General features: G+C 44.2%; 1 pseudogene; it reads right to left on the reverse strand.

The window, feature by feature from the left end:
- Positions 1 to 22,233, reverse strand: part of LOC106592228 (voltage-gated potassium channel subunit beta-3-like) — a 41,490-nt pseudogene that overhangs the window by 9,445 nt on the left and 9,812 nt on the right.

Consider the following 22,233-nt stretch of genomic DNA (forward strand, 5'->3'; position numbering starts at 1 on the left):
CCATCTTAGACCACACTCTCTCACTATCTCACTATCCCTCTTAGACCACACTATCTCACTATCTCACTACCACACTATCCCTCTTAGACCACACTCTCACTATCACACTATCTCACTATCCCTCTTAGACCACACTATCACACTATCTCACTATCCCTCTATCCCTCTTAGACCACACTATCTCACTATCACACTATCACACTATCCCTCTTAGACCACACTATCTCACTATCACACTATCTCACTATCCGTCTTAGACCACACTATCCCTCTATCTCACTATCCCTCTTAGACCACACTATCTCACTATCCCTCTTACACCACACTATCTCACTATCTCACTATCGTCTCACTATCCTCTTAGACCACACTATCTCACTATCACACTATCCCTCTTAGACCACACTATCTCACTATCACACTATCCCTCTTAGACCACACTATCTCACTATCCCTCTTAGACCACACTATCTCACTATCACACTATCTCACTATCCCTCTTAGACCACACTATCTCACTATCTCACTATCACACTATCCCTCTTAGACCACACTATCTCACTATCCCTCTTAGCCCACACTATCTCACTATCTCACTATCCCTCTTAGACCACACTATCACACTATCTCACTATCCCTCTTAGACCACACTACCACACTATCACACTACCACACTATCCCTCACTATCACACTATCACACAATCTCACTATCACACTATCACACTATCCCTCTTAGACCACACTATCACACTATCCCTCTATCACACTATCCTCTTAGACCACACTATCTCTCTATCACACTCTCACTATCTCACTATCACTCTTAGACCACACTATCACACAATCCCTCTATCACACTATCCCTCTTAGACCACACTCTCACTATCACACTATCACACTATCACACTATCCCTCTTACACCACACTATCTCACTATCACACTATCCCTCTATCTCACTATCCCACTATCCCTCTTAGACCACACTATCACACTATCTCACTATCTCACTATCCCTCTTAGACCACACAATCACAATATCACACTATCCCTCTATCTCACTATCTCACTATCCCTCTCTCACTATCTCACTATCACACTATCACACTATCCCTCTTAGACCACACTATCTCACTATCACACTATCCCTCTATCACACTATCCCTCTTAGACCACACTATCTCACTACCACACTATCCCTCTTAGACCACACTCTCACTATCACACTATCTCACTATCCCTCTTAGACCACACTATCACACTATCTCACTATCCCTCTATCCCTCTTAGACCACACTATCTCACTATCACACTATCACACTATCCCTCTTAGACCACACTATCTTACTATCACACTATCTCACTATCCGTCTTAGACCACACTATCCCTCTATCTCACTATCCCTCTTAGACCACACTATCTCACTATCCCTCTTACACCACACTATCTCACTATCTCACTATCCCTCTTAGACCACACTATCTCACTATCCCTCTTAGACCACACTATCTCACTATCACACTATCACACTATCCCTCTTAGACCACACTATCTCACTATCACACTATCCCTCTTAGACCACACTATCTCACTATCCCTCTTAGACCACACTATCTCACTATCACACTATCTCACTATCCTCTTAGACCACACTATCTCACTATCTCACTATCACACTATCCCTCTTAGACCACACTATCTCACTATCCCTCTTAGCCCACACTATCTCACTATCTCACTATCCCTCTTAGACCACACTATCACACTATCTCACTATCCCTCTTAGACCACACTATCTCACTATCACACTATCACACTATCCCTCTTAGACCACACTATCTCACTATCCCTCTTAGACCACACTATCTCACTATCACACTATCACACTATCCATCTTAGACCACACTCTCTCACTATCACACTATCCCTCTTAGACCACACTTTCACAATATCCCTCTTAGACCACACTATCACACTATCCCTCTTAGACCACACTCTCTCACTATCACACTATCCCTCTTAGACCACACTATCTCTCTATCACACTATCCCTCTTAGACCACACTATCTCTCTATCACACTATCTCACTATCCCTCTATCACACTATCACACTATCCCACTATCTCACTATCACACTATCACACTATCCCTCTATCTCACTATCACACTATCCCTCTTAGACCACACTATCACACTATCACACTATCCCTCTATCACAGTATCCTCTTAGATCACACTATCTCACTATCTCACTATCCCTCTTAGACCACACTATCACACAATCACACTATCACACTATCCCTCTTAGACCACACTATCACACTATCACACTATCACACTATCCCTCTATCACACTATCCCTCTTAGACCACACTATCTCTCTATCTTACTATCCCTCTTAGACCACACTATCACACAATCACACTATCCCTCTATCACACTATCCCTCTTAGACCACACATCTATCACACTATCACACTATCCCTCTATCACACTATCCCTCTTAGACCACACTATCTCTCTATCACACTATCTCACTATCTCACTATCCCTCTTAGACCACACAATCACACTATCCCTCTATCACACTATCCTCTTAGACCACACTATCACACTATCCCTCTTAGACCACACTATCACACTATCACACAATCACACAATCACACTATCCCTCTATCACACTATCCCTCTTAGACCACACTCTCACTATCACACTATCTCTCTATCACACTATCACACTATCCCTCTTACACCACACTATCTCACTATCTCACTATCACACTATCCCTCTATCTCACTATCCCACTATCCCTCTTAGACCACACTATCTCACTATCACACTCTCACTATCTCACTATCCCTCTTAGACCACACTATCACACTATCCCTCTATCTCACTATCCCTCTCTCACTATCACACTATCACACTATCCCTCTTAGACCACACTATCTCACTATCACACTATCACACTATCCATCTTAGACCACACTCTCTCACTATCACACTATCCCTCTTAGACCACACTATCACACTATCCCTCTTAGACCACACTATCTCACTATCACACTATCACACTATCCATCTTAGACCACACTCTCTCACTATCTCACTATCCCTCTTAGACCACACTATCTCACTATCTCACTACCACACTATCCCTCTTAGACCACACTCTCACTATCACACTATCTCACTATCCCTCTTAGACCACACTATCTCACTATCACACTATCACACTATCCATCTTAGACCACACTCTCTCACTATCACACTATCCCTCTTAGACCACACTTTCACACTATCCCTCTTAGACCACACTATCACACTATCCCTCTTAGACCACACTCTCTCACTATCACACTATCCCTCTTAGACCACACTATCTCTCTATCACACTATCCCTCTTAGACCACACTATCTCTCTATCACACTATCTCACTATCCCTCTATCACACTATCACACTATCCCATATCTCACTATCACACTATCACACTATCCCTCTATCTCACTATCACACTATCCCTCTTAGACCACACTATCACACTATCACACTATCACACTATCCCTCTATCACAGTATCCCTCTTAGATCACACTATCTCACTATCTCACTATCCCTCTTAGACCACACTATCACACAATCACACTATCACACTATCCCTCTTAGACCACACTATCACACTATCACACTATCACACTATCCCTCTATCACACTATCCCTCTTAGACCACACTATCTCTCTATCTTACTATCCCTCTTAGACCACACTATCACACAATCACACTATCCCTCTATCACACTATCCCTCTTAGACCACACTATCACACTATCACACTATCACACTATCCCTCTATCACACTATCCCTCTTAGACCACACTATCTCTCTATCACACTATCTCACTATCTCACTATCCCTCTTAGACCACACAATCACACTATCCCTCTATCACACTATCCCTCTTAGACCACACTATCACACTATCCCTCTTAGACCACACTATCACACTATCACACAATCACACAATCACACTATCCCTCTATCACACTATCCCTCTTAGACCACACTCTCACTATCACACTATCTCTCTATCACACTATCACACTATCCCTCTTACACCACACTATCTCACTATCACACTATCCCTCTATCTCACTATCCCACTATCCCTCTTAGACCACACTATCTCACTATCACACTCTCACTATCTCACTATCCCTCTTAGACCACACTATCACACTATCCCTCTATCTCACTATCCCTCTCTCACTATCACACTATCACACTATCCCTCTTAGACCACACTATCTCACTATCACACTATCACACTATCCATCTTAGACCACACTCTCTCACTATCACACTATCCCTCTTAGACCACACTATCACACTATCCCTCTTAGACCACACTATCTCACTATCACACTATCACACTATCCATCTTAGACCACACTCTCTCACTATCTCACTATCCCTCTTAGACCACACTATCTCACTATCTCACTACCACACTATCCCTCTTAGACCACACTCTCACTATCACACTATCTCACTATCCCTCTTAGACCACACTATCTCACTATCCCTCTAAGACCACACTATCTCACTATCACACTATCACACTATCCCTCTTAGACCACACTATCTCACTATCACACTATCTCACTATCCCTCTTAGACCACACTATCCCACTATCTCACTATCCCTCTATCCCTCTTACACCACACTATCTCACTATCCCTCTTAGACCACACTATCTCACTATCACACTATCCCTCTTAGACCACACTATCTCACTATCCCTCTTAGACCACACTATCCCACTATCTCACTATCCCTCTTAGACCACACTATCACACTATCTCACTATCCCTCTTAGACCACACTATCACACTATCCCTCTTAGACCACACTATCTCACTATCCCTCTTAGACCACACTATCTCACTATCTCACTATCCCTCTTAGACCACACTATCACACTATCTCACTATCCCTCTTAGACCACACTATCACACTATCTCACTATCCCTCTTAGACCACACTCTCTCACTATCACACTATCCCTCTTAGACCACACTATCTCACTATCACACTATCCCTCTTAGACCACACTACCACACTATCACACTATCCCTCTTAGACCACACTATCACACTATCTCACTATCACTATCACACTATCACTCTTAGAGATCATCCTGTCCTCTAAATACACATCTGTCTTCAACCAGGATCTCAGCGATCACTGCCTCATTGCCTGTGTGCGTGAATCGGTCCGCGGTCAAACGACCACCCCTCATCACTGTCAAACGCTCCCTGAAACACTTCAGCGAGCAGGCCTTTCTAATCGACCTGGCCCGGGTATCCTGGAAGGATATTGACCTCATCCCGTCAGTAGAAGATGCCTGGTTATTCTTTAAAAGTGCTTTCCTCACCATCTTAAATAAGCATGCCCCTTTCAAAAAACTGTAGAACCTGGAACAGATATAGCCCTTGGTTCTCTCCAGACCTGACTGCCCTTGACCAGCACAAAAACATCCTGTGGCGTACTGCATTAGCATTGAATAGCCCCCGTGATATGCAACTTTTCAGGGAAGTTAGGAACCAATATACACAGGCAGTTAGGAAAACAAAGGCTAGCTTTTTCCTTTTTCAACAGAAATGTTCATCCTGTAACACAAACTCCAAAAAGTTTTGGGACACTGTAAAGTCCTGGGAGAATAAGAGCACCTCCTCCCAGCTGCCCACTGCACTGAGGCTAGGGAAACACTGTCACCACCGGTAAATCCACTATAATTGATCATTTCAATAAGCATTTTTCTACGGCTGGCCATGCTTTCCACCTGGCTACCCCTACTCCGGGCAACAGCTCTGCACTCCCCCGGCAACTCGCCCAAGCCCCACCATTTCTCCTTCACCCAAATCCAGATAGCTGATGTTCTGAAAGAGCTCGCGAAATCTGGACCCCTACAAATCAGCTGGGCTAGACAATCTGGACACTCTCTTTCTAAAATTATCTGCCGAAATTGTTGCAACCCCTATTACTAGCCTGTTCAACCTCTCTTTTGTATCGTCTGAGATCCCCAAAGATTGAAAGCTGCCGCGGTCATCCCCCTCTTCAAAGGGGGGAGACACTCTAGACCCAAACTGCTACAGACCTATATCCATCCTACCCTGCCTTTCTAAGGTCGTTGAAAAACAGCAGAGGTGTATTTGGAGGCGAGTTAGTTAGGATGATATCTATGAGGGTGCCCGTGTTTACGGATTTGGGGTTGTACCTGGTAGGTTCATTGATCATTTGTGTGAGATTGAGGGCATCAAGCTTAGATTGTAGGATGGCCGGGGTGTTAAGCATGTCCCAGTTTAGGTCACCTAGTAGCACGAGCCTGAAGATAGATGGGGGCAATCAGTTCACATATGGTGTCCAGGGCACAGCTGGGGGCAAAGAGGGGTCTATAGCAGGCTGGCAACGGTGAGAGACTTGTTTCTGGAAAGATGGATTTTTAAAAGTAGAAGCTTGAATTGTTTGGGTACAGACCTGGATAGTAAGACAGAACTCTGCAGGCTATCTCTGCAGTAAATTGCGACACCGCCCCCTTTGGCAGTTCTATCTTGTCGGAAGATGCTGTAGGGATGGACATTTTGGGTTTTTTGGTGGTTTTCCTAAACCAGGATTCAGACACGGCTAGGACATCAGGGTTGGCAGAGTGTGCTAAAGCAGTGTATAAAACAAACTTAGGAAGTAGGCTTCTAATGTTAACATGCATGAAACCAAGGCTTTTACGGTTACAGAAGTCAACAAATGAGAGCACCTGGGGAGTAGGAGTGGAGCTAGGCACTGCAGGGCCTGGATTAACCTGTTGGGGATAGGGGGCAGTATTTGCATGGCCGGATAAAAAAAGTACCCGATTTAATCTGGTTACTACTCTTGCCCAGTAACTAGAATATGCATATAATTGTTTTATTTGGATAGAAAACACCCTAAAGTTTCTAAAACTGTTTGAATGGTGTCTGTGAGTATAACAGAACTCATTTGGCAGGCCAAAACCTGAGAAGATTCCAAACAGGAAGCGCTCTCTCTGACTATTTCTTGGCCTTCTTGATCATCTCTAACCAAAACAGGGGATCTCTGGCATAACGTCACATTTTCTAACGCTCCCATAGGCTCTCAGAAGGCGGCAGAACGGTGAATGATGCCTTTGCAGGCCCAGGCTGAAAAACAGTAGCGCATTTGGATAGTGGTCGATCTGAGAACAATGAGACTGGGGCGCGTGCACGAGGCGACACAATGTTTTTATTCTTTCGTCTTTGAACGAAAACAGGGTTTCCTGGTCGGAATATTATCGCTTTTAACGAGAAAAATCGCATAAAAATGGATTTTAAACAGCGTTTGACATGCTTCGAAGTACGGTAATGGAATATTTAGAATTTTTTGTCACGAAACGCGTCGGGCGCGTCACCCTTCTTTACCCTTTCGGATAGTGTCTTGAACGCATACGAACAAAACGCCGCTATTTGGATATAACTATGGATTATTTGGAACCAAACCAACATTTGTTATTGAAGTAGAAGTCCTGGGAGTGCATTCTGACGAAGAACAGCAAAGGTAATCCAATTTTTCTAATAGTAATTCTGAGTTTGGTGAGGGCCAAACTTGGTGGGTGTCAAAATAGCTAGCCTGTGATGGCCGGGCTATCTACTCAGAATATTGCAAAATGTGCTTTCACCGAAAAGCTATTTTAAAATCGGACATAGCGATTGCATAAAGGGAGTTCTGTATCTATAATTCTTAAAATAATTGTTCTGTTTTTTTTTGTGAACGTTTATCGTGAGTAATTTAGTAAATTCACCTGAAGTGTTCGGTGGGAATGCTAGTCACATGCTAGTCACATGCTAATGTAAAAAGCTGGTTTTTGATATAAATATGAACTTGATTGAACAAAACATGCATGTATTGTATAACATAATGTCCTAGGAGTGTCATCTGATGAAGATCATCAAAGGTTAGTGCTGCATTTAGCTGTGGTTTTGGTTTTTGTGACATTATATGCTAGCTTGAAAAATGGGTGTCTGATTATTTCTGGCTGGGTACTGTGCTGACATAATCTAATGTTTTGCTTTCGTTGTAAAGCCTTTTTGAAATCGGACAGTGTGGTTAGATTAACGAGAGTCTTGTCTTTAAAAATGATGTAAAATAGTCATATGTTTGAGAAATTGAAGTAATAGCATTTCTAAGGTATTTGAATATCGCGCCACGGGATTCCACTGGCTGTTGAGTAGGTGGGACGCAAGCGTCCCCACCTAGCCCATAGAGGTTAACCTCTACATCACCAGAGGAACAGAGGAGGAGTAGGGATAAGGGTACGGCTAAAGGCTATAAGAACTTGGGGAATGGGAGTGGTGCTGGGGGCTGCAGGGCCTGGATTAACCTCTACATCACAGAGGGACAGAGGAGGAAGTAGGATAAGGGTACGGCTAAAGGCTATAAGAACCTGGGGAATGGGAGTGGTGCTGGGGCTGCAGGGCCTGGGTTAACCTCTACATCACCAGAGGAACAGAGGAGGAGTAGGATAAGGGTACGGCTAAAGGCTAAAGGCTATCAGAACTGGTCGTCTAAGTACGTTCGAACAGAGAGTAAAAGGAGCAGGTTTCTGGGCGCAATAGAATAGATTCAAGGCATAATGTACAGACTAAGGTATGGTAGGATGTGAGTAAATTGGAGGTCAACCTAGGCATTGAGTAATGATGAGAGAGCTATAGTCTCTAGAGACGTTTAAACCAGGTGATGTCATCGCATATGTAGGAGGTGGAACAACATGGTTGGTTAAGGCATATTGAGCAGGGCTAGAGGCTCTACAGTGAAATAAGACAGGAATCACTAACCAGGACAGTAATGGACAAGGCATATTGATAATAGGGAGAGGCATGCGTAGCCGAGTGATCATAGGGGTCCAGTGAGTGGTTGGGCTGGCTGGAGACCATGGCATGTGAGTAAGACATTTAAACGTGTTAACCCTCGCAAGACTGTCGGCCCAGACGGCATCCCTAGCCGCGTCCTCAGAGCATGCACAGACCAGCTGGCCGGTGTGTCTACGGACATATTCAATCTCTCCCTATCCCAGCCCGCTGTCCCCACATGCTTCAAGATGGCCACCATTGTTCCTGTTTCTCACAAGAAAGCTAAAGGTAACTGAACTAAATGACTATCGCCCCGTAGCACTCACCTCCGTCATCATGAAGTTCTTTGAGAGGCTAGTCAAGGATCATATCACCTCTACCATACCTGTCACCCTAGACCCACTTCAATTTGCTTACTACCCCAATAGTTCCACTGCACACTGCCCTATTCCATCTAGACAAGGGGAATACATATGTAAGAATGCCTTTCATTGACTATAGTTCAGCGTTCAACACCATAGTACCCTCCAAGCTTATCATTGAGCTTGAGGCCCTGGGACTGAACCCCCGCCCTGTGCAACTGGGTCTTGGACTTCCTGACGGGCCTCCCCAGGTGGTGAAGGTAGGAAACAACACCTCCACTTAGCTGATCCTCAACAAGGGTGCTACAGCGCCTCTTCAACCTCAGGAGGCTGAAGAAATGTGACTTGTCACCTAAAACACTCACAAACTTTTACAGATGCACAATCGCGAGCATCCTGTCGGGCTGTATCACCGCCTGGTACGGCAACTGCTCCGCCCACAACCGTAAGGCTCTCCAAAGGGTGGTGCACATCACCGGGGGCAAACTACCTGCCCTCCAGGACACCTACACCACCCGATGTCACAAGAAGGCCAAAAAGATCATCAAGGACAACAACCACCCGAGCCACTGCCTGTTCACCCCGCTATCATCCAGAAGGCGAGGTCAGTACAGGTGCATCAAAGCTGAGACCGGAAGACAGAAGCTGTTTTTCAATCTCAAGGCCATCAGACTGTTGAAATAGCCATCCCTAGCATATAGAGGCTGCTGCCTACATACATAGACTTGTATTACTCATCTCATATGTTTATACTGTATCCTATACTATTCTACTGTATCTTAGTCTATGCTGCTCTGACAATGCTCATCCATATATTTATATATTCTTAATTCCATTCCTTTACTAGATTTGTGTGTACTGGGTATATGTTGTGTATATGTGTGTACTGGGTATATGTATATGTGTGTATTGGGTATATGTTGTGTATATGTATATGTGTGTATTGGGTATATGTTGTGTATATGTGTGTACTGGGTATATGTTTATGTGTGTATTGGGTATATGTTGTGTATATGTATATGTGTGTACTGGGTATATGTTGTGTATATGTGTGTATTGGGTATATGTATATGTGTGTACTGGGTATATGTATATGTGTGTATTGGGTATGTGTATATGTGTGTACTGGGTATGTGTATATGTGTGTATTGGGTATATGTATATGTGTGTATTGGGTATATGTATATGTGTGTATTGGGTATATGTATATGTGTGTACTGGGTATATGTATATGTGTGTACTGGGTATATGTTGTGTATATGTATGTACTGGGTATATGTATATGTGTGTACTGGGTATATGTTGTGTATATGTGTGTACTGGGTATATGTATATGTGTGTACTGGGTATATGTATATGTGTGTACTGGGTATATGTTGTGTATATGTGTGTATTGGGTATATGTTGTGTATATGTATATGTGTGTACTGGGTATGTGTATATGTGTGTACGGGGTATATGTATATGTGTGTACAGGGTATATGTATATGTGTGTATTGGGTATATGTTGTGTATATGTATATGTGTATGTTGTGTATATGTATATGTGTGTACTGGGTATATGTTGTGTATATGTGTGTATTGGGTATATGTATATGTGTGTACTGGGTATATGTATATGTGTGTATTGGGTATGTGTATATGTGTGTACTGGGTATGTGTATATGTGTGTATTGGGTATATGTATATGTGTGTATTGGGTATATGTATATGTGTGTATTGGGTATATGTATATGTGTGTACTGGGTATATGTATATGTGTGTATTGGGTATATGTTGTGTATATGTATATGTGTATGTTGTGTATATGTGTGTACTGGGTATATGTTTATGTGTGTGTACTGGGTATATGTTGTGTATATGTATATGTGTGTATTGGGTATATGTTATGTATATGTGTGTACTGGGTATATGTATATGTGTGTACTGGGTATATGTATATGTGTGTATTGGGTATATGTTATGTATATGTGTGTATTGGGTGTATGTATATGTGTGTATTGGGTATATGTATATGTGTGTACTGGGTATATGTATATGTGTGTATTGGGTATATGTTGTGTATATGTATATGTGTATGTTGTGTATATGTGTGTACTGGGTATATGTTTATGTGTGTACTGGGTATATGTTGTGTGTATATGTATATGTGTGTATTGGGTATATGTTATGTATGTGTGTGTACTGGGTATATGTATATGTGTGTACTGGGTATATGTATATGTGTGTATTGGGTATATGTTATGTATATGTGTGTATTGGGTGTATGTATATGTGTGTACTGGGTATATGTATATGTGTGTACTGGGTATATGTATATGTTTGTATTGGGTATATGTTGTGTATATGTGTGTATTGGGTATATGTTGTGTATATGTGTGTATTGGGTATATGTTGTGTATATGTATATGTGTGTATTGGGTGTATGTTGTGTATATGTGTGTACTGGGTATATGTATATGTGTGTACTGGGTATATGTATATGTGTGTACTGGGTATATGTATATGTGTGTATTGGGTATGTGTATATGTGTGTACTGGGTATATGTATATGTGTGTACTGGGTATATGTATATGTGTGTACTGGGTATATGTATATGTGTGTACTGGGTATATGTTGTGTATATGTGTGTACTGGGTATATGTATATGTGTGTACTGGGTATATGTATATGTGTGTACTGGGTATATGTATATGTGTGTATTGGGTATATGTTGTGTATATGTATATGTGTGTATTGGGTATATGTTGTGTATATGTGTGTACTGGGTATATGTTGTGTATATGTGTGTATTGGGTATATGTTGTGTATATGTATATGTGTGTACTGGGTATATGTTGTGTATATGTATATGTGTGTATTGGGTATATGTTGTGTATATGTATATGTGTGTATTGGGTATATGTTATGTATATGTGTGTACTGGGTATATGTATATGTGTGTACTGGGTATATGTATATGTGTGTACTGGGTATATGTATATGTGTGTACTGGGTATATGTATATGTGTGTATTGGGTATATGTTGTGTATATGTATATGTGTGTATTGGGTGTATGTTGTGTATATGTGTGTATTGGGTATATGTTGTGTATGTGTGTGTACTGGGTATATGTATATGTGTGTATTGGGTATATGTTGTGTATATGTATATGTGTGTATTGGGTATATGTTGTGTATATGTGTGTACTGGGTTTATGTATATGTGTGTACTGGGTATATGTTGTGTATATGTATATGTGTGTATTGGGTGTATGTATATGTGTGTATTGGGTATATGTTGTGTATATGTATATGTGTGTACTGGGTATATGTATATGTGTGTATTGGGTATATGTTGTGTATATGTGTGTACTGGGTGTATGTATATGTGTGTACTGGGTATATGTTGTGTATATGTATATGTGTGTACTGGGTATATGTATATGTGTGTACTGGGTATATGTTGTGTATATGTATATGTGTGTACTGGGTATATGTATATGTGTGTACTGGGTATATGTATATGTGTGTACTGGGTATATGTATATGTGTGTACTGGGTATATGTATATGTGTGTACTGGGTATATGTTGTGTATTATTGCCCTGTCAGAGCTAATACATTACGCAGTTAGATCTGATTTATCTCTAGAGAAACTGTGCAATGCGCTCACAGAAAGAAAGAAAAACACTATGGAATTCAAATAATTACAACGTTTTCTGTGAATCGCTCAGCACTAACACACCCAAATACAGAGACACACACCGTAACAGCCTACCTATAGCGAGTTGAGCTAGGGTGCAGTTCATCCGGTCAGCCAGAGGGTGGAGCTCTTTGATCTTGGCCAGCTGTTTCTGTCCCTCCTCACTGAATATTCGATCCTTCATCCACACATAGCCCTGCAAACACACACACGCACGCACACACACACACACACACACACACACACACAGACACACACACACACACACACACACACACACACACACACACACACACACACACACACACACATAGTTTGTATAACTGCACTTATTGATGTCTGGTAATGGGTAGCCATATTGGTGTTGTCTCAGAGAATGGATTAATTCTACTGCAGGTTTATTTATATGAAACCTCTAGTGGTAATAATACAGCCTCCAGCTCCCTTTATTCTCTCTCTCTCGGAGGACCTGAGCCCTAGGACCATGCCTCAGGACTACCTGGCCTGATGACTCCTTGCTGTCCCCAGTTCACCTGGTCGTGCTGCTGCTCCAGTTTCAACTGTTCTGCCTGCGGCTATGGAACCCTGACCCGTTCACCGGACGTGCTACCTGTCCCAGACCTGCTGTTTTCAACTCTCTAGAGACAGCAGGAGCGGTAGAGATCCTCTGAATGATCGGCTATGAAAAGCCAACTGACATTTACTCCTGAGGTGCTGACCTGTTGCACCCTCGACAACCACTGTGATTATTATTATTTGACCCTGCTGGTCATTTATGAACATTTGAACATCTTGGCCATGTTCTGTTATAATCTCCACCTGGCACAGCCAGAAGAGGACTGGCCACCCCTCATAGCCTGGTTCCTCTCTAGGTTTCTAATCTCCACCCGGCACAGCCAGTAGAGGACTGGCCACCCCTCATAGCCTGGTTCCTCTCTAGGTTTCTTCCCTAGGTTTTGGCCTTTCTAGGGAGTTTTTCCTAGCCACCGTGCTTCTACACCTGCATTGCTTGCTGTTTGGGGGTTTTAGGCTGGGTTTCTGTACAACACTTTGAGACATCAGCCGATGTAAGAAGGGCTTTATAAATACATTTGACTGATTGATCGATCTGTTCCAGAAATCTTAAAATAGCTTAAAAACATATTTGTAAAAAATAAGAAACTGTGTGTGTTGGTACGTGCGCGTTGTGTGTGTGTGTGTGTGTGTGTGTGTGTGTGTGTGTGTGTGTGTGTGTGTGTGTGTGTGTGTGTGTGTGTGTGTGTGTGTACCTTCATGGCAGCTCTAGAGTCTTCAGGAATTCCGTCGTTGTATTTCCCAGATATCAGACCCCCAGCTAGAGGGGACCACGTCATCACTCCTACACCTGGGAACAGGTAGTTACTAAAGGCTGTAACCCAGATATCAGACCACGTCATCACTCCTACACCTGGGAACAGGTAGTTACTAAAGGCTGTAACCCAGATATCAGACCACGTCATCACTCCTACACCTGGGAACAGATAGTTACTAAAGGCTGTAACCCAGATATCAGACCACGTCATCACTCCTACACCTGGGATTAAGGCTGCAATGTGTAACTTTTTGGTCCCGTGTGGCTCAGTTGGTAGAGCATGGTGTTTGCAACACCAGGGGTTATGGGTTCGATTCCCACGGGGACCAGTACGGAGAAAAAAATGTATGAAATGTATGCATTCACTACTGTAAGTCGCTCTGGATAAGAGCGTCTGCTAAATGACTAAAATGTAAAATGTGACCTGGCCAAATTCACATATAAATGTGAGTTATAGATCTGTCATTCTCATTGAAAGGAAGTCTAAGAAGCGGTTGATATGTTCTATGTTTGCTATTTCTATGCTGAAATGTCATTTTTGCCTCCTTTAATTTTGGTTTTCAACACCAGCTTCAAACTGTTGAAAATACAATATTTTTGGATATTGAAAATGTATTTCACAGCGGTTTAGATGGTACAATAATTCTCTACACCAGTGGTTCCCAAACTTTTTATAGTCCCGTACCCATTTCAACCTCCAGCTGTACCCCCTCTAGCACCAGGGTCAGTGCACTCTCAAATGTAGTTTTTTTGCCATCATTGTAATCCTGCCACACACACACACACTATACAATACATTTATTAAACATTAGAATGAGTGTGAGTTTTTGTCACAACCGGCTCGTGGGAAGTTACAAAGAGCTCTTATAGGACCAGGGCACAAATAATAATATAATAATAACCAATAATGTTGCTCTTTATTTAACCATCTTACATATAAAACCTTATTTGTTCATCGAAAATTGTGAATAACTCACCACATGTTAATGTGAAGGGTGTGCTTGAAAGGATGCACATAACTCTGCAATGTTGGGTTGTATTGGAGAGAGTCTCAGTCTTAAATCATTTTCCACACAGTCTGTGCCTGTGTTTAGTTTTCCCGTCTAGTGAGGGCCGAGAATCCACTCTCAACACATACAGTGAGGGAAAAAATATTTGATCCCCTGCTGATTTTGTAAGTTTGCCCACTGACAAAGAAATGATCAATTCTGCAAGTAGAGGATCACTAGTTTGAGTCCAGTAGGGGACAGGGACAGTAGAGGATCACTAGTTTGAGCCCAGTGGGGGACAGGGACAGTAGAGGATCACTAGTTTGAACCCAGTGGGGGACAGGGACAGTAGAGGATCACTAGTTTGAGCCCAGTGGGGGACAGGGACAGTAGAGGATCACTAGTTTGAACCCCGTGGGGGACAGGGACAGTAGAGGATCACTAGTTTGAGCCCAGTGGGGACAGGGACGGTAGAGGATCACTAGTTTGAACCCCGTGGGGACAGGGACAGTAGAGGATCACTAGTTTGAGCCCAGTGGGGGACAGGGACAGTAGAGGATCACTAGTTTGAACCCAGTGTGGGACAGGGACAGTAGAGGATCACTAGTTTGAGCCCAGTGGGGGACAGGGACAGTAGAGGATCACTAGTTTGAACCCGTGGGGGACAGGGACAGTAAAGGATCACTAGTTTGAGCCCAGTGGGGGACAGGGACAGTAGAGGATCACTAGTTTGAACCCGTGGGGGACAGGGACAGTAGAGGATCACTAGTTTGAGCCCAGTGGGGGACAGGGACAGTAGAGGATCACTAGTTTGAACCCCGTGGGGGACAGGGACAGTAGAGGATCACTAGTTTGAGCCCAGTGGGGGACAGGGACAGTAGAGGATCACTAGTTTGAACCCAGTGGGGGACAGGGACAGTAGAGGATCACTAGTTTGAGCCCAGTGGGGGACAGGGACAGTAGAGGATCACTAGTTTGAACCCCGTGGGGACAGGGACAGTAGAGGATCACTAGTTTGAACCCCGTGAGGGACAGGGACAGTAGAGGATCACTAGTTTGAGCCCAGTGGGGGACAGGGACAGTAGAGGATTACTAGTTTGAGCCCAGTGGGGACAGGGACAGTAGAGGATCACTAGTTTGAACCCCCGTGGGGACAGGGACAGTAGAGGATCACTAGTTTGAGCCCAGTGGGGACAGGGACAGTAGAGGATCACTAGTTTGAACCCCGTGGGGACAGGGACAGTAGAGGATCACTAGTTTGAGCCCAGTGGGGGACAGGGACAGTAGAGGATCACTAGTTTGAACCCAGTGTGGGACAGGGACAGTAGAGGATCACTAGTTTGAACCCCGTGGGGACAGGGACAGTAGAGGATCACTAGTTTGAGGCCCGTGGGGGACAGGGACAGTAGAGGATCACTAGTTTGAACCCCGTGGGGGGACAGGGACAGTAGAGGATCACTAGTTTGAGCCCAGTGGGGACAGGGACAGTAGAGGATCACTAGTTTGAACCCAGTGTGGGACAGGGACAGTAGAGGGATCACTAGTTTGAGCCCAGTGGGGGGACAGGGACAGTAGAGGATCACTAGTTTGAACCCCGTGGGGACAGGGACAGTAGAGGATCACTAGTTTGAACCCCGTGAGGGACAGGGACAGTAGAGGATCACTAGTTTGAGCCCAGTGGGGACAGGGACAGTAGAGGATTACTAGTTTGAGCCCAGTGGGGGACAGGGACAGTAGAGGATCACTAGTTTGAACCCAGTGTGGGACAGGGACAGTAGAGGATCACTAGTTTGAGCCCAGTGGGGACAGGGACAGTAGAGGATTACTAGTTTGAGCCCAGTGGGGGACAGGGACAGTAGAGGATCACTAGTTTGAACCCCGTGGGGACAGGGGACAGTAGAGGATCACTAGTTTGAGCCCAGTGGGGGACAGGGACAGTAGAGGATCACTAGTTTGAACCCAGTGGGGACAGGGACAGTAGAGGATGACTAGTTTGAGGCAGAAGACATACTGTTATTGAATTAGCACCCGATTGAAATCACACCTGATTGAAATCATCAACACTTGATGATAAGTGGATCACTTGATTCGGCTGTATAGTGCCCGTTTGGTTCCCAGGACTAGGATTAATAAATGCTGTTGTATCGAGACTAATCCCAATCCCCACCTCACCTCGCCCTGCCCACTGTATGTAGACGAGATCCAACTCTGAACAGATTGACTATAACTCACCTCTATGTGTTTTGTTTCTTTGCCAGCCTCAAGCATGTAAATTAGATATGAGAGCATTGTTTGTTTGTTTGTTTTCATTTCTGTGCTGCTATAGTTTGCAAACAAGTAATTGTGACATTATTTAAGTTTTTTTCAGGTGATCACAGTGACAGTCTATCAACTAGTTCTCGAATGCAATTAGTTTATTCAGGGTGTGTTCGCTGGGGCTGTGGAAGAAGTGTGTCACCAATCAGGGCCCAGAGATCTGGAGGACCACGATGAGGATGACCCAATCAGGCCCCAGAGATCTGGAGGACCACGATGAGGATGACCCAATCAGGCCCCAGAGATCTGGAGGACCACGATGAGGATGACCCAATCAGGCCCCCAGAGATCTGGAGGACCACGATGAGGATGACCCAATCAGGGCCCCAGAGATCTGGAGGACCACGATGAGGATGACCCAATCAGGGCCCAGAGATCTGGAGTACCACGATGAGGATGACCCAATCAGGCCCCAGAGATCTGGAGTACCACGATGAGGATGACCCAATCAGGGCCCAGAGATCTGGAGGACCACGATGAGGATGACCCAATCAGGGCCCAGAGATCTGGAGTACCACGATGAGGATGACCCAATCAGGGCCCAGAGATCTGGAGGACCACGATGAGGATGACCCAATCAGGGCCCAGAGATCTGGAGTACCACGGTGAGGGATGACCAGAAGAAGATGGAATCCACAGTATGATCTGATACAGGGCTCTCTCGGAGAGTTACCATTTTCTACGTTTTCCTCCATCCCTAATCTAGTGCACCTGATTCTAAAACTAGATGGCTGACAAGCTACAGGAGGGTAAGTCTCCAGGAGATCTGATTCTCCACCTAGTCCACCATCCTTTTCTCCTGTAACCTCTCTCCCTTCTACGGTAGCAGTCTGATTCTCCACCTAGTCCACCATCCTTTTCTCCTGTAACCTCTCTCCCTTCTACGGTAGCAGTCTGATTCTCCACCTAGTCCACCATCCTTTTCTCCTGTAACCTCTCTCCCTCTACTGTAGCCGAATTATCTGTCTTTTATATTCTTATTTGTTTGTGCTAAGAGAGCCACTGGTGTGTGTGTGTGTGTGTGTGTGTGTGTGTGTGTGTGTGTGTGTGTGTGTGTGTGTGTGTGTGTGTGTGTGTGTGTGTGTGTGTGTGTGTGTGTGTGTGTGTGTGTGTACCTTACCTATCTTGTGGTATAGTTCAGGTAGCTGGACCTCCACCTTGTCTCTGTGGTAGTAGTGGTATTCTGCCTGCTCACACACTGGAGGGATGAGATTAAACTGTCGTGCTACTGAGTATGCCTCCTACACACACACACACACACACACACACACACACACACACACACACAGTGAGGAAGTGACACAGAAATGTTAGAAAGGAAGGAAAGGAATGCTACATAGACTTCTAAACTGAAAATGAGAAGAATCACACTTCAAATCATGAGGGTTAGGGGTTAGGGGTTAGGGCAGGTTAGGGTTAGGGGTTAGGGGCTAGGCGTAGGGTTAGGGGTTAGGGTTAGGGTTAGGGGGTAGGGGTAGGGGTTGGGTTGGGGTTAGGAGTTGAGGGTTAGGGGTTAGGGGTAGGGGTTAGGGTAAGGGTTAGGGGTTGGGGTTAAGGGTTAGGGTTAGGAGTTAGGGTTAGGGTTAAGGGTTAGGGTTAGGGGTTAAGGGTTAGGGTTGGGGTTAGGGGTTGGGGGTTAGGGTTAGGGTTAGGGGTTAGGGGTTGGGGTTAGGGAGTTAAGGGTTAGGGGTTAAGGGTTAGGGTTAGGGGTTAAGGGTTAGGTTATTGTTGGCATCAAACCGTGGGTTGGGTTAGGGTTAGGGTTAGGTTAGGGTTAGGGGTTAGGTTAGGGTTAGGGGGTTAGGGGTTAGGGGGTTAGGGTGGTATCAATCCGTGGGTTGCACGGGAGTATTGCAACTTTCTGCCCTGTTTCTATATTGTACATCCAACTGGTCTGGAGTATGTTACTCCCTAACCCTGGGTGAAGTGTAATCCCTCACATGTAATCTGTTACTCCCCAACCCTGGGTGCAGTGTAATCCCTTATATGTAATCTGTTACTCCCCAACCCTGGGTGTAGTGTAATCCCTTATATGTAATCTGTTACTCCCCAACCCTGGGTGTAGTGTAATCCCTCACATGTAATCTGTTACTCCCCAACCCTGGGTGTACTGTAATCCCTCACATGTAATCTGTTACTCCCCAACCCTGGGTGTAGTGTAATCCCTTATATGTAATCTGTTACTCCCCAACCCTGGGTGTAGTGTAATCCCTCACATGTAATCTGTTACTCCCCAACCCTGGGTGTACTGTAATCCCTCACATGTAATCTGTTACCCCAACCCTGGGTGTACTGTAATCCCTCACATGTAATCTGTTACTCCCTAACCCTGGGTGTAGTGTAATCCCTTATATGTAATCTGTTACTCCCCAACCCTGGGTGTAGTGTAATCCCTTATATGTAATATGTTACTCCCTAACCCTGGGTGTACTGTAATCCCTTATATGTAATCTGTTACTCCCTAACCCTGGGTGTACTGTAATCCCTCACATGTAATCTGTTACTCCCCAACCCTGGGTGTAGTGTAATCCCTTATATGTAATCTGTTACTCCCCAACCCTGGGTGTAGTGTAATCCCTCACATGTAATCTGTTACTCCCCAACCCTGGGTGTACTGTAATCCCTCACATGTAATCTGTTACTCCCTAACCCTGGGTGTACTGTAATCCCTCACATGTAATCTGTTACTCCCTAACCCTGGGTGTAGTGTAATCCCTTATATGTAATCTGTTACTCCCCAACCCTGGGTGTAGTGTAATCCCTTATATGTAATCTGTTACTCCCTAACCCTGGGTGTACTGTAATCCCTTATATGTAATCTGTTACTCCCTAACCCTGGGTGTACTGTAATCCCTTATATGTAATCTGTTACTCCCTAACCCTGGGTGTACTGTAATCCCTCACATGTAATCTGTTACTCCCCAACCCTGGGTGAAGTGTAATCCCTCACATGTAATCTGTTACTCCCCAACCCTGGGTGAAGTGTAATCCCTCACATGTAATCTGTTACTCCCCAACCCTGGGTGTACTGTAATCCCTTATATGTAATCTGTTACTCCCCAACCCTGGGTGTACTGTAATCCCTCACATGTAATCTGTTACTCCCTAACCCTGGGTGTAGTGTAATCCCTCACATGTAATCTGTTACTCCCCAACCCTGGGTGTACTGTAATCCCTTATATGTAATCTGTTACTCCTCAACCCTGGGTGTAGTGTAATCCCTCACATGTAATCTGTTACTCCCTAACCCTGGGTGAAGTGTAATCCCTTATATGTAATCTGTTACTCCCCAACCCTGGGTGTACTGTAATCACTCACATGTAATCTGTTACTCCCCAACCCTGGGTGTACTGTAATCCCTCACATGTAATCTGTTACTCCCCAACCCTGGGTGTACTGTAATCCCTCACATGTAATCTGTTACTCCCCAACCCTGGGTGTACTGTAATCCCTCACATGTAATCTGTTACTCCCCAACCCTGGGTGTACTGTAATCCCTTATATGTAATCTGTTACTCCCTAACCCTGGGTGTACTGTAATCCCTCACATGTAATCTGTTACTCCCCAACCCTGGGTGTACTGTAATCCCTCACATGTAATCTGTTACTCCCCAACCCTGGGTGTACTGTAATCCCTTATATGTAATCTGTTACTCCCTAACCCTGGGTGTACTGTAATCCCTTATATGTAATCTGTTACTCCCTAACCCTGGGTGTGCTGTAATCCCTCACATGTAATCTGTTACTCCCCAACCCTGGGTGTAGTGTAATCCCTTATATGTAATCTGTTACTCCCCAACCCTGGGTGTACTGTAATCCCTTATATGTAATCTGTTACTCCCTAACCCTGGGTGTACTGTAGTGTAATCCCTTATATGTTATGTGTTACTCCCCAACCCTGGGTGTAGTGTAATCCCTTATATGTAATCTGTTACTCCCTAACCCTGGGTGTACTGTAGTGTAATCCCTTATATGTTATGTGTTACTGCCCAACCCTGGGTGTAGTGTAATCCCTGGGTGTAGTGTAATCCCTGGGTGTAGTGTAATCCCTGGGTGTACTGTAATCCCTGGGTGTAGTGTAATCCCTGGGTGTAGTGTAATCCCTGGGTGTACTGTAATCCCTGGGTGTAGTGTAATCGAGTGGTGAAATCCATTCAAAATATTTATTAAGTTTAAACTCCCCCACCACATGGCACCAAACCCCAAAGATACAAGTAACGCGTCAATATATGGATGGAGGTTTTTGCGCTTGGGGAAGACAGTCTGCTCCCAGTCGGCCATGTAAATGTTGGCGTACGCAGGAGCAAACTCCTTCCCCATTGCAGTACCTGAGATTAAAGTACGTAGTGTTTAGAATCAAATGCAAAGTCATTTCGCGTTAGTCCAAGTTTTAAGAGAGAAAGGATAGCCTCACATTTGGTCTATTTGGATCCCTGTATTTTTGGAAAATGTCCCTAATTGCCTTAAGTCCTAGCTGAGTGTCGGAATTAGTGTATAGCGAGTCTACATCAATCGGGAATAACATTGCTCCAGAAGGGAATTCCATTTCTCTAAGTTTATTAACAAATGCATAGGTATCCTTTACATAGTCTGGCTGCTTCTGAGATCAGGGGTTGAGAAAGGAGTCAATATACTGATTCACTCCCACG

The sequence above is a fragment of the Salmo salar genome, chromosome ssa07 (genome assembly GCF_905237065.1).
Source record: "Salmo salar chromosome ssa07, Ssal_v3.1, whole genome shotgun sequence".
Lineage (NCBI taxonomy): Eukaryota > Metazoa > Chordata > Actinopteri > Salmoniformes > Salmonidae > Salmo > Salmo salar.